Source organism: Paroedura picta, chromosome 2 (genome assembly GCF_049243985.1).
Source record: "Paroedura picta isolate Pp20150507F chromosome 2, Ppicta_v3.0, whole genome shotgun sequence".
Taxonomy (NCBI): domain Eukaryota; kingdom Metazoa; phylum Chordata; class Lepidosauria; order Squamata; family Gekkonidae; genus Paroedura; species Paroedura picta.
Genome location: NC_135370.1, coordinates 2,912,790 through 2,930,232, shown reverse-complemented (window position 1 = coordinate 2,930,232; position 17,443 = coordinate 2,912,790). Strand labels below are relative to the sequence as shown.

Sequence of the window (17,443 nt, the reverse complement as noted above, 5' to 3'; positions counted from 1 at the left end):
CAAGGCTGACATGGATTTGACAAAAAATTAATGATTTGTATATCACTTTAATGCTTCCAATCTGCATTTCATGTATGCTAATTAGACGGTAATGGGGCTGTTTTGAGAAGAGAACTGTCATCCTGCCGCTGTGCAGCTTTCTGGAAGTGGAGATAGAGACGCTTTCTCCCAGTCGGCTCTTGGCTTGTTTGCCGTAACCTGCCAGATCTGCACACCTCCGTCCCCCCCCCCCTTGCCACACAATGGTTCCGGGGACGGGAGGCTTCAATCCATCAGGGCTATAATGGCACATCTCAAACAGTTGGTGCCTGGACTCCACAATGCCGTCCTAGCGGGGAGAGGGAATACAGAAGCTGCATCTGAATGATTGATTCGTGGACTTTTAAAGCTGTCATGGTATATCTCATACAGCAGCTGTCAGCTTCTCGGATACATGAAGTTGTATTTATGCAGCACATTATGGGAGGGAGGGAGGGAGGGAGGGGGGAAATCTAACTCTTTTATTTATGGACAAGGAAGGCGATAAACTTCAGAAAACAACAAGGAGGGTGAATTCAAACCGGGGATATATTTTATTGTCTTGTTGAAAAGCCGAGGCTGTCTGGCCACCCCGGGAAAATCACGTCTCTGCAGGAATGGGAGGCCGAGTCAAGGCAAAGGCATGCTCTGTACACCCACATGCATGGGGAGGGGGGAGGGCGAGGAAGGACAGGAAATCATTTGCCGAATCATAACACTGCAAGGCACTTCCTCTTTCCAACTGCTGTCAAGAGATTTGGCCAAACTTAAAAGCGAAAACCCAGGCTGAATCTTAAAATGAGCGTGCTCAAATCACAGAGGCACTGGTCAGGAAGTCATGCCTTCCTGCATGAACTGTTAACAAGGAAGATTAGATGGAACTCTCCCATTTGGTCATGGTACCCAAACGATCAACCAACAACTAGGCTGGTCCTGCATTGAGCAGTGGGCTGGCCTAGATGGCCTGCAGTATGGCCCCTTCCAACTCTATGGATCTAGGATTCCAGGCAGGTGCGGACAGCTCAGTGCTAGAGCACTGACTTTGCATGTAGAAGGTCCCAGAGTTCAGTCTTGTGCATCCCCCGTTAAATCTCTACCTGCCATACAGAATTGCACTAGGCCTGAGGGGTTGATGGCTTTATGATCCACAACTGCCTCTACATAATGGCTGCATTCAGGCATCGCTGGGAACTGGGGTTTGGAGTTTATAAATCACGACTTGCTCAGTTCCCCAGAGTTAGGCTGATTCCACATGGGGGCGTCCGCGGTGAGCCGCCAATGGTCCAGTACTGCAGAACTATATGCTCTGCAGCTTTCTGTGTCCCCACTGGGGACACATTTCAGTGGGGCACCTAGACCCCTGCTGAAATTTGTCTCCCTGGGAAATACAGCAGTGGCGGACAGGTTCCGCCACATGGGGGGACTCGGGGGGGGGTTATTTTGCAGAAAGGTGGGATGGCACTGAAAAGCCAACAGGGGCATGTTTTGCCCCCTCCGGCCTCCGTAGGACAGGCCCCATTGCCCCCCGAATTAAAAAAGGGAACGCAAATTCTTCTGCATCCCCTTTGGGCAGGGCAACCAAGGGCCCGTTCTAGGGCAGGCCCGGAAGGGGGCCAGTCTGGCGTCAGCATCATGTGGAAGTGGGGATTAGCTCTGCTCCCATATGAGCTCTCTCTCGGCCTTTTCAGCCCATGAGGAATCAGCCTTAGCTCTGATGACTTCATTGCATTCTTTTGTGATTCTGTAATCTGCCTTGGCCCTGATTTTAGAGTTGCCAAACTCCAGGTGGTACAAACAGGAAGAAACCTCCACAAGGCTCAATAAATCCTGTACATTTCAGAAGAATTTGTATATTTCAACTGCAGGGCAACCTTAAGCTGAGTGAGAAGAAAAGTTTCCTGTCTTCAGAATCTTTAATAATCATCATAAAAAAACATCCAAGACTAGCATCCTAAAACTCTGCTCTGTTACCCAAGAAACACATTGCGGGGCCTCCATTTGGCTGTGGTTCAGTAGCTTCACTGGATTCCAACTGAATTGCAGATCAAGCTTAAGATGCTGGTACTTACCCTTAAGGCCGTCTGAGGGACGACCTCTCTGCCAATATCCCCAGAAGAGGAATTTGCTCTGCAAATTCCAATCAGTTGGTGGCCCCTGGCTTCAACCAGGGACAGGATGTTTTCAGTTCAGCCCGTACTTGGTGAAATGATCTCTTGATGGAGACCCAGGCCCTGTCTGAGCTGGCACCATTCCGCAGGGCCTGCAAGGCTGACTTCTTCCACCAAACATTTGGTTGTGGTCAGTGACTTAGTAGCATCTGTGGCTGTCCCCTACAAAACACCCCCATTGAATGACATCCAGCCTAGAGACCTGTGGGCACAGAAATGTCTGGGCACTGGGATTCCTAATGCTGCCAATTTGTTCCTTATGTTTTTATTTTGTTTTATTTTTAATATTGATGCACTATGTAGATTTTTAAAATTCATCCTTCATTTTAAATCATTTTATATACTGCTCTGAGCCATACTGGGAGGGCAGTATAAAATTATTTGTTTGTTTCTTTTCTTTTTTTTAGATTTCTATCTCGCCAGTTCTTTAAGGACTCATGACAGGTTTGAAGATAAAACCATAAAAAGCCATAATAACAATATCCCCCTAACTGCAACAACAAGATTGGTGGAAAGACATCTATTCCCCCCCCCCCAACAACAACCCTAGGTCAGGGCGCACAGATGTTACTGTGGGGAGATGATGATGGTGATGATGATGATGATGATGATATGATGATATTTGAGTTCTGCTTGAATTTTGTCATCATGCACAATTTTTATTACACAACTGTGGAAGTCCTAAACTGAAACTAGCTTTCAGGATATTAGTCTTGGTTGTAGTTATTATTAATAATGATTCTGAAGACAATAAACTTTTCTCCTTTCTCAGCTTAATGTTGACTTCCAGTTGAAATATATTAAATCTTCTGAAACATCCAGTATTTATTGAGCCATATGATTTTTTTCTTCTCCAAGTGATGGCTGGAAATCTCTTGGAATTCCACCTGATCAGTTCCCCTGGGACAAATGGCTGCTTTGGAAGGCGGAGCCAATGGCAGTATCTCTGGTTAAAGTCCCTCCTCTCCCCAAGCCCCGCCCTCCCCTGGCTCCACACTCACCATTGAAAGTGAAAGGGAGAGGGAGTTAACCCAAACGGAACTGAACTAAGAACCTGAAGGTCAAGAAGATCTGAATGTAAGTCAAATTATTAAATATTGACAGATATACAAAAATATACATGCACTTATTACAAATTAGATTAAAAAACAGAGAGTGGCCCTGGGGTTACCCTCAGTTAAGAATCAGACTGTACAGTGAGTGTTGTGTTTGTAGAGCTGCAGAGGACTGAACATGAGGTCCGAGGCAGGTTCGTAATTCTAGGAATGTGATTGGCCAGCATGTGGTCGGATCCCATCTGCTGGATCAGTTCGAAGTCAGACTGATGAATAGCATGCACTGGCAGCAAGATCTTTTCTTCTATCTTTGTATATAAGTTGGGGGGTTTTGTGGGGTTTCTCTAGTTCAGTTTTAGATCAGTTTTGTCTCTTGTACCATCATCCTGGAGTCACAATGAAGAGCAGAAATGAACTCCCAGTGTCCTGGTCTCTGTGGCCAAGGATCTAATACTGACAACCCAAAATGACCATGGTTGACCCTGACTATACTGTGCGGTTTCTGTAGATTGTCCAAATAACAAATCCTTGACTTGTTAAAGATCAATTTTATTTGAAGCAAGCAAGGAAACCAAATCAATAAATTGCCAGAACTGGCCTGTAACAATGAAACAGCAGCTTTTGTCGCCATGCTCCTCACCCCCTCCCGTTGGCATCCGGGATTTGGTGGGAGAATGTCAAAGCCAAAATGAGTGGGGCAGTGTGAAATTGGCAGGTCCTTATTGAGGACGCTAGCCTGTCCTCCCCAAAACATGTGGAAGTTAGGGTGGTGGTGGTGGTGGTGTGAAAGCAGAGAGAACAGACCAGGCAATAACAATAATATATGTGGACAGGCATTCCTACGTCTGCTTACTTAATATATAGCAGAAAGGGGCATTTCTGACACATAAACATCTGAGCCTGTTGACCTTCTACAGTGGTAAAACAAATGATGTTGCAGAATGGCTCCTGAAATTGCACACGTCTGCTCAGCCACCAAACTCAGTGGGTCATCTTGGGCCAGTCCCATTGGGGCAAGTCACTGTCTTCCCACCCCACTGAACAAAGCGTGACGCCTCCAGCCTAAGGAGATTTCCACGAACGCAAGAGGCCCTCCGGTTGATGGAAGACCCACCGCAGTTGGCAGAAGGCTCCTGGAGCTGGAGGCAGGTCCCTTGGAGAACAGTCGAATGCATCCTGCTCTCTCATCTGGATCCAGCCGTTGTGAGGCTTCGGAGCTTCTTGCAGGGAGAATGAGATTACAATACAAATCCGACTGATAAAAAAAATCTAGCACGTTGCCAGGAAATCTCTATCTGGAATTTGTGTTCAGGACCTGGTTTTCAGGTATAGATCTATCCCCCTCCTCTGTGTCATTCCTTCCTGGTGCCTTTTGAGTGTAATATTGATGCTTGCCTTGAGCAAGCAGACGGTTCTCCCTCCCTCCCTCCCCCCCTTCTACATTTCAATGTGTTCCGGCCCACCTTGAGCAATTACCTTCAGCAAGCCTGCTCTAACACAGAATGGCCGTGGGCGATGCTTTCCCCGCTGCATAGATTAGTATCCCAAGAGGTCGCCGAGGGTTTGGAAAGTGCATTTCGAAGTATAATTTGTGTGAGTGATAGTGACAAATGTCTTCCGCTCTCTTGTCTTCGTCCCCTCAGAGACAAAACACGGATCCCTTTTGTTGGAATTCGTGATGGAAATGATCTAGGGTTGACGTTATGCCTGAAACCATCACATCAGCTAGAGCCCGGATAAATTACAGATAGTTTTATCCTGTCCTTCTGCCAAGGATCTCCGGATGGCATAGCTGGTTCTCCCCTCTTGCTTTTTAATCATCACAACGATCCTGAGAGGTAGGTTAGGCTGAAAGGCCTGGATTGGCAAATCAAGGGACCATCATGGTTGTGTGGAGATTTGGACCCAAATGTTGTCGATCCTAGGCCCATTTTGCACCCAAGGGTTAATGCACCTTCAATGCACCTTAGAAGTAGATTTTCCTGTTCTGCACAGGAAAATCCAGCTGCAAAAGCACATTGAAAGTGCATTATCCAGTATGTGCAGAATGAGTCCTAGGTGTAAACTGCACGGAGCTTTTATTCCAACCCCAGCAGAGTGGTAAGGCAGCTGTCTGAAAACTTTGCCCATGAGGCTGGGAGTTCAATCCCAGCAGCCGGCTCAAGGTTGACTCAGCCTTCCATCCTTCCGAGGTCGGTAAAATGAGTACCCAGCTTGCTGGGGGGTAAACGGTAATGACTGGGGAAGGCAATGGCAAACCACCCCGTATTGAGTCTGCCATGAAAACACTAGAGGGCGTCACCCCAAGGGTCAGACATGACTCGGTGCTTGCACAGGGGATACCATTACCATTACCTTTAGATCGATTCAGTCCCTGCCCTCTACACAGAATGCAATTTCCGTTTGGATTTTGGGCCATTTTAATTTTCCCTCTGCACCAAGGAGGATTGATCCTGAGTGACCCTACCATTTCTTCGCCATATCCAGGAGCCCTTTTCATCCTCGATATTGGAATATTGCGGTTCAGAAAGCATGAGAAAGCACTCCCTCCGTGGTAGAGCAGTTCTGATTGGCCAGCTGACTCTGTGATACAGAAGCTCTGATTGGCTAAACCTGCAAAGCCAGCCAAGACTGTTAGGTTTTTTAAAAGAGGAAGCCCTAATTTTCTTTCTGTAGAAGCTGCAGAAGCCCTCACTTCTGTGGATAGAGATTTGCCTCGTGTTTTTTTCCCCTCCCTTCTCTGTTGTCTTCAAGCCACCTCCCCCCCCCCCCCCATTCAAGAAAAGAAAGAAAGAAATAGGCCCTGTCTGGGCTTGGCTCCCCCCCCCCCTTTCCCAATCAAGTGCACTTTTCTGTTTCAGTGGGGAGGTGGGGGAAAGAGGAAGACCCGAGTTCAAATCGATCTGAATTCAGCAGGATCCACACCGAAAAAAACAAAGTAAGTGCAGAATCAGCCCTAGTCTAATGGCACTGGTTGCTCTTACAGATGACCAAGATGGGTCAGCACTGCTTGTGTTGTCAGACCTCACAGCAGCCTTCGACACAGTAGCTTGCCACCTTGCTGGCGCAGGGAGATGGCGATTAGCCCTTCAACAGCTGATCTCCTTTCTCCAGGATTGGAGTGCAACCGGGCGCGATTCTCTCTCCCATCCTATTCTACATCTATGTGCAAAAAAAAAAAAAAACAACCTTTCAGTTTTATAGGTAAAGGTAAAGGTATCCCCTGTGCAAGCACCGGGTCATGTCTGACCCTTGGGGTGACGCCCTCCAGCGTTTTCATGGCAGACTCAATATGGGGTGGTTTGCCAGTGCCTTCCCCAGTCATTACTGTTTACCTCCAAGCAGCAAGCTGGGTACTCATTTTACCAACCTCGGAAGGATGGAAGGCTGAGTCAACCTTGAGCCGGCTGCTGGGATTGAACTCCCAACCTCATGGGCAGACAGCATCCTGACAGCATTCAGTTTTATAGCCCCTAGATAATATATCCTGTGTGCATATTGTCAAAAGTTGCAGCTGACATACAGCTGAAATCCTCGTAGGTATTTCAGAGCAAAAGATGTGGGGAAGTGTCTGGCCATTGCCTGCCTCCATGCCACGCCCCTGGCATTCCTTGGTGAGCTCCCAGCAAATTCCTTCCAGGGTCCAGCCTTGCTTAGCTTCCAAAATCCCACAAGACTGGGCTAGCATCCATTTGCGGCCCTGCAATTTTCAAGTGGCCTTCTTAGTTGACACTGCAGCTTCTTTCAACAGCACTGCCCCCGTTTTGAGAGAATCTTTGGACAGATGGGTGATTTCTACTCTAATTTGGAGGAATGGCTTCCCAGGAGCAAGTCATGGGTGCCGTAGCAAATCTGCTCTGACAGCTGACAAGCGTTGAGAAAGGGCTTCCCTTGGCCCTCCCTAATCGGATGTGGGGGAATGAAAAAGCCAGCGGATGGAAAAGCATTTTCGGTTGCAAAGGACGGCACAACATGTGCATAGCCGGATGGACAGCCAGCATATGGCAAACTAACCATAACATCATCAACTGGAGCTAATCCAACTTGCTCACACAGGAGACGCACCAGGGAACTTCCTTTGCGGTCTGCTGACCTAAAATCAAACGGCTGCTCAAAGCCTCAGGGGTAGGGCAGGAAAGAAATGTGTATTCGAAAAATCAGGGAAGAATTCTGGCTTCATGCCTGCAGTCTGCACAGTGCGGGAAATGTATCCCCCTCCCCACTGTTTCCCCCATTCTCTTCCCTGGTCCCAATCAGGAAGGAGGCAAGGTCTCAAAAAACGGCGTTGTTTATTTGGCCAAAAAGCGATGTTGGGCAGTTCTTTTCTCTACCAAGAGCAGAGAGAAAATGCCGTACAGAACACTGTCAGTTGGCTGCATTTATACAAAAAGTTTATCAGTCTAGAGTTGAACAGAGACCACAACGGACGTCAGCCGTCAGCCATGACATAAGCCTGACTTCTGAATACTTCTCTAGTGATCTATTTTCTGCTAACGAAGGTATTTCCATTATCTTTCTTCTTCCTATAACATCTAGACCTATTAATATTCTTTCTGACAACACCTTTCACCATACCAGGTTGTATCACCCACCTAATTACATTCCATTCTAACATGGGGACCCTCTGCCTTCTGTGACAGACAGCTTATCTGTAGCAGGTCACTGGGTTATCTGAGAACGTTTTCCGTCCAAAGGCTGGTATTCACATATATCCTCTCCCTAGCGAGACGCCCTACTCCAATACCGAATATTATTTTTAACACAGCACGTATAAGTCACTTGCTTTCAGGGACTGAACTCTATCCAACACAATATCACAAATGTCTCCTATTAGTATTACAAATATCTGTTCTTTAACAAGCATTTGTTTGATTCGGTTCCTACATTTTCAGACCCTTTACTACCCTTCAGACCTGACAGATTGACGGTCCTTGATTTTTGCATTAGAATGAGTGATCATTCCCTTGAGCAACTTGGAATTTATTTTCATACATTTATTTCTTGCTTGATCATGATTATGGGAAACCCAATGCTCATCCAAGCAGGAGGCAAATGATGTCGTGACAAATGGAAGGGTTGCTGTACCATTCCCAAAAGCTGATGATTCTGTCAACTCGTAACTGCTGAAGTTTGACTGGAAAACTGATGTCCCCTTGCACTTTTTCAAGCTTAGCCATATATGCATAAAACCTCCATGAACTTGTAGCATAACATTATTTTGCACAGATATGATCAAGCACGTTGTGGACAGAGGGAAGCTTTTATGCAGTCCCATAATACTAGATCTTGGGGACAACCTGCCAAAATTGGTTGGCAGTAGATTCAAGACACACAAGACACAATGGATAATTGACGTGGGATTCATGGCTACAAGGTCGCAATGGCTGCAGATTCTGTTGTTTCTGTCAAGTCGTGGCTGACTTATGGTGACCCTTGGTGGAGTTTTCAAGGCATGAGATGTTTAGAGGTGGTTTGCCTCTGCATCATGACCCTGGTATTCCTTGGTGGTCTCCCATCCAGATATTACTTGGGACCTACCCTGCTTACCTTCCCAGATTGGGCTTAGGTGGATTTAAAATCCAGTTGGACGGAGTAATGGATGACAGTTGTATAATTGGCGATTAGCCATGATCACTGAATGGGACCACCGGGTAAATAGGTAGAATACCTGATTCTCAGATGCTGGGGAGCCACTGGTAGGACAGGGCTATTGCCAGCAGATCCTGCTTGTGAGCTTCTTTGTGGCATAGGATCAGTCACCACTGGAAGGAGGAGGCTGGACTACATGGGTTATTGGTCTGGTTCTTATGGCAATGTAGTCCCTTTGTTGTGGTAGCTGTAACAGCCAGACTAGCCTGATCTCCTGAGAGGTCAGTACTTGGACGGAAGACCACCAAGGAAAACTAGGGCTGCTCTGCAGAGGAAGACAATGGCAGGCCTCCTCTGCTCCTCTTCTTGCCTTGGAAACCTCAGGAGGTGGAACATCATGGGGTTGCCATGAGTCAGTTGTGAGTTGGCTTTACCTTGGTCCAGCCTTTTCCAGTCGTTTGACCATGGAAGAATTTCTGAAATATTTCTCAGGCTTCAAGGAACTTAGGAAGGGGTGACAGGCCCCTTCAGAGAAGTGGGCGTGGAAGTAAGATGCGGGAGCCAATCAACTGGTCATTTACCATTTTTTTCATGGAGAAAGAGACCAGGCCTGTAGAGCAACAAGGGAAGTAGGATCCAGTGACTTCTAATGATGTCAGCGGCCATCTGAACTTCTGGGAAAGGCTATGTTAGCCCTGGGGAGTTCTTCCATGACTCCTGGGATCACCAAAATGCTGGTTGGTAATTCCTGCCTCAGTCCCTCTGCTAGTGTGCCTGTCTTGTTGCTTACTTTAGACCAGAGGTAGTCAACCTGTGGTCCTCCAGATGTCCATGGACTACAATTCCCATGAGCCCCTGCCAGCAAATGCTGCTTTAGACCTTTTCCTGTTTCCACTGCTGTACTGGATGAAGCTTATCCTGACTGGCAAGCCACGGAGATGACTGTTTTGGTAATGGGCTTTTTGGCCTGTCACTTTCTCCCCTAAAATGTGTTTACTGCAACCTGGGAAGGGGAGGGGGGGGAGAGAGAGGTAATATGAAAAGCACCTTTCTGGTGCCAGGCTTTCTCTCCCGAGTCCAGAATCTCATGGAACCACTGAAGCAAGATCTGAACAAAGGCCTCATTAATTAAGCACCGGGGGGAAAAAAGTCCAGGAGTAAGCCAACCGGCCTTGGGGACTAGTTTAATTTCATTAATTTGAGAAGAGCCGCGTCCTCTCAAGCAGTAATTGGTGTGCTGAGCATGTCCCTGAGTTCTTGGATGAGAGAGACTGATACGGATGCCGCCCCCAGAGCTCCTACTCCCTGGCCTTGCCTTGCTTCTTTCTAGCTGACTCATAAAGTGCATTGCTCATAAGGGGGCATTTAGGGAGAGTGTTGAGACCCCACCCACAATAGGAACTTGTACCCCATACTGTGGAGCCTCAGCACTTCGGATGGAGCATATGAGTGGAAGGGAAGCACATTTCGAAATGTATTATCCATGTGGATTTGGCTACAGCCTTAATGAAAAACGACAGAGTTTTAATGCAAGTAGGTACTGGTACAAGTAAATGTTATCCATATAAAGCAGGGGTAGTAAAACTGCAGGCCTCCAGATGTCCATGGACTACAATTCCCATTAGCTGGCAGGGGCTCCTGGGAATTGTAGTCCATGGACATCTGGAGGGCCGAAGTTTGACTACCCCTGATATAAAGTATAACTAGACATTTTCTGTGTACACTTTTTCACATTCTTGCTACTAAAATAACTTCACTCTGTTCAGGTAACCAATTTTGGATGAAATAGTGTTTGGGGGAGACTTGGGGGCACAGCACGGGAAGGAGGAGCATCGCTCAAGATGGCGAGGTCACGTCTAGTCGAAGACCAGGAAGTGATGCTGCTACATGCAATGACATTCTAGCAGTTTCTCCCATCTCAATGGGAATTATGATAGAGATTGGAGGAATTCCTAGAGCAGGGGTCCCCAATCTTAATGAGCCTGTGGGCACCTTTGGGATTGTGGCAAAGGGTGGAGGGGGGGCATAGCCACATAATGGCTGCCCCGTGAGGCAAAGCCAATCATAACGTTTTATGGAGATCATTATTAACTCTAATAGTAAACCCTCAAGATTTCAGGTTCAAGCTCAGGAGGCCTTTGAAAATGTACATGCTATTTAAAAGTATTTTATTGCATACACAAAGCTTTACTTCATCCACATCGTAACTACCCTTGTGTAGTGTTGTGGTAGCCTGCTGAAGCACATTTTGCATAGTCAATGTGATCTCCAATACCCATGCTGGACAGGAGTCCCACCTTGCCCTGCCAGCTTTCTAAAAATGTTTGGTGGGCATGATGAAAATTGTCAGCAGGCACCATGGCACCTGTGGGGACAGCACTGGGGATCCCCATCCTGGAGCATCCTGCACAGCTTGGTAATACCCCAGACAAAAACCCAGAAGTGGCTTTGCTGTGTTGTATGACAAAATCTCTGCCCCCATTTTGTGGCAACAGGGGACAGGAGCGTGTGGACAGGAAATTGCCCATGCTAGTGAGCAACTGGGCCACCTAAGGGTGAAATAAAACAGGACTATGGTGGCATCTGAAAGACGAACACCATTTATTCATGCATAAGATTTCATAAGTCACAGCTGAAGTCAAACATAGTTCATCTAATTTAATTGCTACAGAGTAATGGAAAAATTTGGGATGAACACACGTGGGTGTTGGGAATGCCATTGAACCTGCTGGCCCCACCCCATTCTTCGGGTCAGGACCAGCTTCAGGGTGCCCTTAGGTGGGGCGACTGCCGAGGTCCAGGTCTTCTGCCCAGTTGTACCCTCATGACCTTGGTCTACAAACATCTTTGACTTTCCGAAGGCTTTGCATCTCTGAGGTCTTTTTCTTTTTTCAAGCCTTTCTCTTTGATGGCAGAAGAAAAGATGCCTTCGTGTACCCCAATAAATGAAGAAGCCCTTTGATTACTCAGTCCCCATTCGGAAGGCGGTTTGCTTGGCTTTGAATCGCCGTAACGCCCGAATATTCCAAAGGGTGCCTGGGAGCTTCAGATGTTTTCTCCTTGCCATGAAATATTTAAGACCACTTTGTGGATGCTGGGGCGTGAAGGGAAAAGATATTGTGTTTGCTTTTCTTAAGGAAGAGGGTAAAGCAACCTTGAGCCGCCCGATTCGTACAGCCTTCCGCCGGCGTTGGCCTCATGGAAATGAGCGTCTCTTGTGTTGGCGGAGTTCTTCGAGGCACGCATCCCGAAATGTTCTCGTACAAATATTTTCATCACCGGCTCGAATTATGCGGCAGCCTTCAAATGGGATCAGGTTCACTCATAGCACAGCTGACAGATACATAGAAGGTTTGATGAAAATAGATTCATTTGAAAATATAATTTCTCTGTTGGTTGCTGTGTTCTTGAGCCTCACATTCCCTGGACCACAGGGAGAGGTTATGGAGCAACCTGCGCTGCTCCTCCCTCCCCTCCCCCTCTCTCGAATTACTGGTGAAGTAGTGGGGCAGCTAATACGTTATATATTCAAATGAAAGGTTTTCAAAAACAGAGTTCAGCTGAACTGCAAATTCAAATCACAAGGGTGAGGGGCTTAGCATTGACCTTTATCTCATCTGTCTATCAGGAATTTTCAAGAGGAATAAAAAATGCAAAATTGACTCCTTTGCCCCAAATCTACCAAAACCGCAGTTGTTGTGCAGCTGGGGAAGGGAGAGATATTCAGATTTGGGGAAATGTGGATTCGTATTTTAAAAAGGAAGCAAGAGAAATGGTTAGGGTGTCCAGCCCTCTCACTATGACGAGAGACTGCCTGTTAGCGAAAATGCCAGCGTCATACATGCCATGATATCACTTCCAGGGAAAAACCAGAAGTAGCATCACACCCCTGTAGGAATCACTGGAAAACCTTATTTACCGTGGAGGTTCCAGAGATTCCTAGAGCAACATAGTGACAAAACTGGAAGTGACATCATGCCACATATGATGCTACCACCCGCTTTTGTCCTTGCTTCCAAGTCCCAGTGGTAGTCATTGCAATCCACTGGTAGTGGGGAGAACAGAGTGGAAGATACCCTTCTGGTAAGCTGTCCTTTTTTTTTGGTTTCTTTTTCCTGTCTCAAAGCTACAGACCTGACCAGGCGCATGACCCAAAAGGCAACCTTGAAAGAGCTCTTGGCCTGTGGCTCATGCCCTGTGACCTTGAATGGGCTGGACTCAGTGTCAGTCCAAGTTATAGTTGGTGACCTCCTGTTTGTTTTATGTAAATACTATTTTAATTGCATTTTATTAACATTGTCAACTGCTTTGGTTTTTTTCCAGAGAGAAAAGAGGCAGATAAACAAAACTAAAAGAAAGGTATGCTGCTGGGCAAATGTTGCAGAATGATTTTTTTGGTGCTATTCAGAATTAACTCCACCAATTCCAATGTAACTTGCTCCTGAGTAAAAATGTTGTGCCATCCAAAGCAGTGCTCCATCCTTCTACTATTTACTGAAGTCAATAGGAGTCAGACAAGTATAATTCTGCTTGGAAACACTGCTTAGAAAATTGAAATTTCTTCTGTGGTTAGGTGTAGGGGTTGCTAACAATTAGAATCAAACTTTTGGTACCCAGATCAGTTTGCTGTTCCAAAATATGCTACCATTGTGCTTTGGATTGAAGGAAGAAGTTCGGGACAGATATCAATCACAAAAAGGTGCTCCTTATTTATGGCATGGGACAGTAGCTCCTTCGATATACTGACTGCACAGAGAGGGTGACTGGGCTAGTGTTACCAAGTCCCTCTGTCAGGATCAGCCCCTCCGATCTCTGCCATGATTTGTGGTTGACCAGAGAAACTCCATGTTGGTTTTATGTGTGTTGTTTGAATAACCTTTTTGTAACCCTTTTTGCAACCCTGAACTATTTCACACTGCTTTGTGTATCCTTTCATGCTGTGACACTTTCTTGCAAATGTTGCTCTGTACTTTGTTATCTGAAAGGGAGGGCGCTGGTCCCCCAAGGCCAGCTGGGCCAGAGACAGTCTGGCAGGAAGCCAGACTGGCACCTGTGAGAGGGGGGGTAATTCTACCCTGGGAATGTGGGGGCATTTGGGCGGGAAGGATGCATTGATAACTGCTTGTTTGCCATGCATCGATTAGATTTGACTACAGACGTTGGAGTGTTCAGATCTACTTCCAGTAAAGTTTTCTATTAATCCAGAAGCCGAGTTGTGAGTCTGTCTGCCTTTGACACCCTCCTGGCAACTGGTGGGGGATGGGGGGAACTTGCTAGGAGAAAGAGAAGGGCCCAGGCCGGATTGCCAGCATTGGCCAGGAAGTGATGTCATTACAGCAGTGATGTCTCGGTGATGCTTTGGTATTTGGTTAAAAACTCTATGGTAAACCTGCCTTCTACCATAAAGTTTTTGCCCAAAGACCAGAGCGTCACCCAGACATAACTGATGCAATGACATTCATTCCTGTGTTATGCCAGCAATGAGGCCTGGGCCTTTCTCTTTCTCCTGATAAGTCCCCCTGCTGGCCAGCTGATTGGTGGCTGGAGGGCAGGGCCTGGTGGTTTGGGACCCTTGTCTCTCTGGGGGTCTGGCAACCCTACACTGAGCACAAGCATGCCAGTTCCACCCCCCCCCACACACACACACAACGTGCATGATTTCTGGCTCCTGAGAATTTACTACAGAGAATGAGGGATTTCATCCACTTGGCCAGGCTTCAATCCACAAGGGGACAATGACAAGCTGACCTCTCCCGCTCTGACCCGGTTTCCTTATACAAAAGGTTTCTCTGCAGGCCACTAATGGACTTGTGGTTTGAGGGTTGCAATCAGACTCGCTTGAAAAAACAGACTCCCTTCCTTACATTCAGCCAGTGTGGATGTAGTAGGAGATATTCTTAACCGTGATAAACGTGAGCCAAGGCAGTATGAGGACGCAAGAGCTGCAGTGTGAAGGATTCAACAGCATATGAAAAATATCCTACAGAGGAGATGTGTAGCGAGCATATTCAGAGTAGGAATTTCCTGGTATTTTTCAAATAATTTCCTCCCACGCCCTTATTGGCTCCCTGGGAAAGTTCCTGCTCCTTCCTCCCTGATTGTCTCCAGAATAACAGTTAATAAGTTAGGCTTATCTGTCTCCTCTCTTCTTTACAAAGTTGTTTCTCTTCTCAATACAATTATTCGCCTTTTTATGCAACCTGTGCTCCTTTGCATATTTAAACTCTGCCGACAGGCAGAAGGTGTTTTGGTAGATGAAGAGACCAAAGGACTGCAATTTCAAGAAAGAGAATTGTTTTATTACCGTAAAGAGTATAGAATGCAATTGACACATGAGAAAAACAGAATGTAGGTGAGTAGCGCTGCGGCATCAGAGCAAATTTGGAAAAAAATCAAATAGATGTAAACATATCCTCTTCCCTAGATCCCCAGCTCATCTCCATGATGTTAAAAAGAGACAGGCAGAAATAACTCAGGGGTTCCAGGTCTGTTCACACTCTGATCCTTTTCAAGCTACTTTCTCCACATCTCCTGGTGTTTCACGCATGACTATTCCCTAAGAACGGCTTCCCCGAAATGCCTCTTTCCTTCAAGAAGAGTTTCTTTTACCCACATATCCCCAAACCCCTCCCCCAGAGACTTCCCCCTTGTGCCCCTGCAGCAGCTCTCGGGGGGTAATAGGAGAGAGATTTATGGTTGGGGAACCCTCGTTTGCAAGGTGACCCTCGTTAGGGAACCCTCGTTTGCAAAGTTGCTGGCAACCGGGTGATGTCAGTTCCAGCATAACCCAGAAGTGAGTTCATAGTGGAGGGAGATGCCGTAGCATTTGCCCCAAGCTCCCAAAAGTCACATGTCATCAGATGTGACATCACCCAGATGTGACATCACCCAGACACTCCCACATCTGATATCACTCTGCCCCCCCTCCCATGCCAGAAATTGCACTCCTGGATTTCCCCCAGAACTGATGGCATGACACACCCAACACAGTCCCGTCCCCCCCTCCACTCTCCAGATCTGCCTTGGCAGTGTACAGAGTAAATGGGATGCTGCAGCTCTTTCTCCCAGTTTGGAAAGGCAACTACTGGCTATGTTTCTTCCCCATATCAGCAACACAGAGCAATTTTGAGCGTTATATAACATAGAGCTTGCAGTAGGATGGGGAGATAGTTTCATGAATGATAAACTATGCAGACTCTCATTTTTCATGATCCTATTTATATCAGCATCATTATCACTGTGCATATTATTCAAAACTTGTTTTCGGCAGCGCTAGATGGAAATGGATTTTTGTGTGTGTTTATATATAGAGATGTGTGTGTGTACAAAATGTGCATAATTGCTGCCACTTGAAGAGATAAAGCTCTGGTAGTTGATCTTCATAAAACAATAACGGTTACTGATACAGTGGTTTCTTTTCCAAAGTCTAAGTAGTCTTTGTAGCTGCTCCAGGGAAAGCTGAGAAATTCTACTTCCATTTTTAGAACAGGGAAATAGAGGGTTAAAGTTCTTTATACTCAGGTTGATGGCATGGAGAAATGGACTCCTGGAACGGGTGCTCAGATTCAGAAGTAGGGGTGGGCACAAAGAAGAAAACGTGGTTTGTATTGGTTCGTGATTTATGGCATGCCTGGTTCATAAGCAGCAAACGGTCGTGAGCTTCTAGGTGCCAAACAAACCATTTCAGTTAATGAGGTTCACAATGCAGTAGAATGGCCCCCTGGTGTGCTAAAGATGCCTAACTCAAAGGGAACCTCTGGATGACTCCCCTCTATTTCCCCTCTGAGTTTCATGAGGATTGGGATTATGAGGTCTGAGTTACAGCCCTCAAAAAAGGTGCCTCCAGGGAAGTGCTTTCTGGGGAGAGGACAGGCACAGGTTTAGGAGGATCAGGGATGTATACAACAGGTCCTGTGCAAATTAGAGACATCACCTTCACAAGGTACACCCCCTCAATATTTTCCTACATGTCCTCCAAGTTATGTGCAGATTGAATTTAGAAGAATGAAATTATGCCCCCCCCCCCCAAAGAAGATGCTCCCAGGGAAGTGTTTTTGAGATAAATGTTCGACACAGGTTCAAAAGTGTTTAGAATGGACCCTTTGCAAGCTACACACACCAAATGCCCAGAAGCTTCACATTCCCTTTGCAGTTCAGTAAACATACCACTCCGTATTTAGTCTGCCATGAAAACGCTAGAGGGCGTCACCCCAAGGGTCAGACATGACTCGGTGCTTGCACAGGGGTTACCTTTACCTTTACCTTTAAACATTTTGAAAGAGCCTCTTGTGGCGCAGAGTGGTAAGGCAGCCATCTGAAAGCTTTGCCCATAAGGCTGGGAGTTCAATCCCAGCAGCCGGCTCAAGGTTGACTCATCCTTCCGAGGTCGGTAAAATGAGTATCCAGCTTGCTGGGGGGTAAACGGTAATGACTGGGGAAGGCACTGGCAAACCACCCCGTATTGAGTCTGCCATGAAAACGCTAGAGGGCGTCACCCCAAGGGTCAGACATGACTCGGTGCTTGCACAGGGGATACCTTTACCTTTTACCTAAACATTTTGATTGAGCAGAGACAGTCTGTCTGGAAATGTGTCCATTCACAAAACATCATGA

The 17,443-nt window shown here is 46.6% G+C and overlaps 1 long non-coding RNA gene across 1 annotated transcript in view; it reads left to right on the top strand.

Moving 5' to 3' along the window:
* LOC143829004 (uncharacterized) overlaps nucleotides 1-17,443 on the top strand; it is a 291,430-nt gene that overhangs the window by 82,848 nt on the left and 191,139 nt on the right. Inside the window, exon 3 of the long non-coding RNA XR_013227966.1 lies at nucleotides 13,154-13,189. This is a non-coding gene — a long non-coding RNA (uncharacterized LOC143829004). The remainder of the gene's footprint in view (nucleotides 1-13,153; nucleotides 13,190-17,443) is intronic.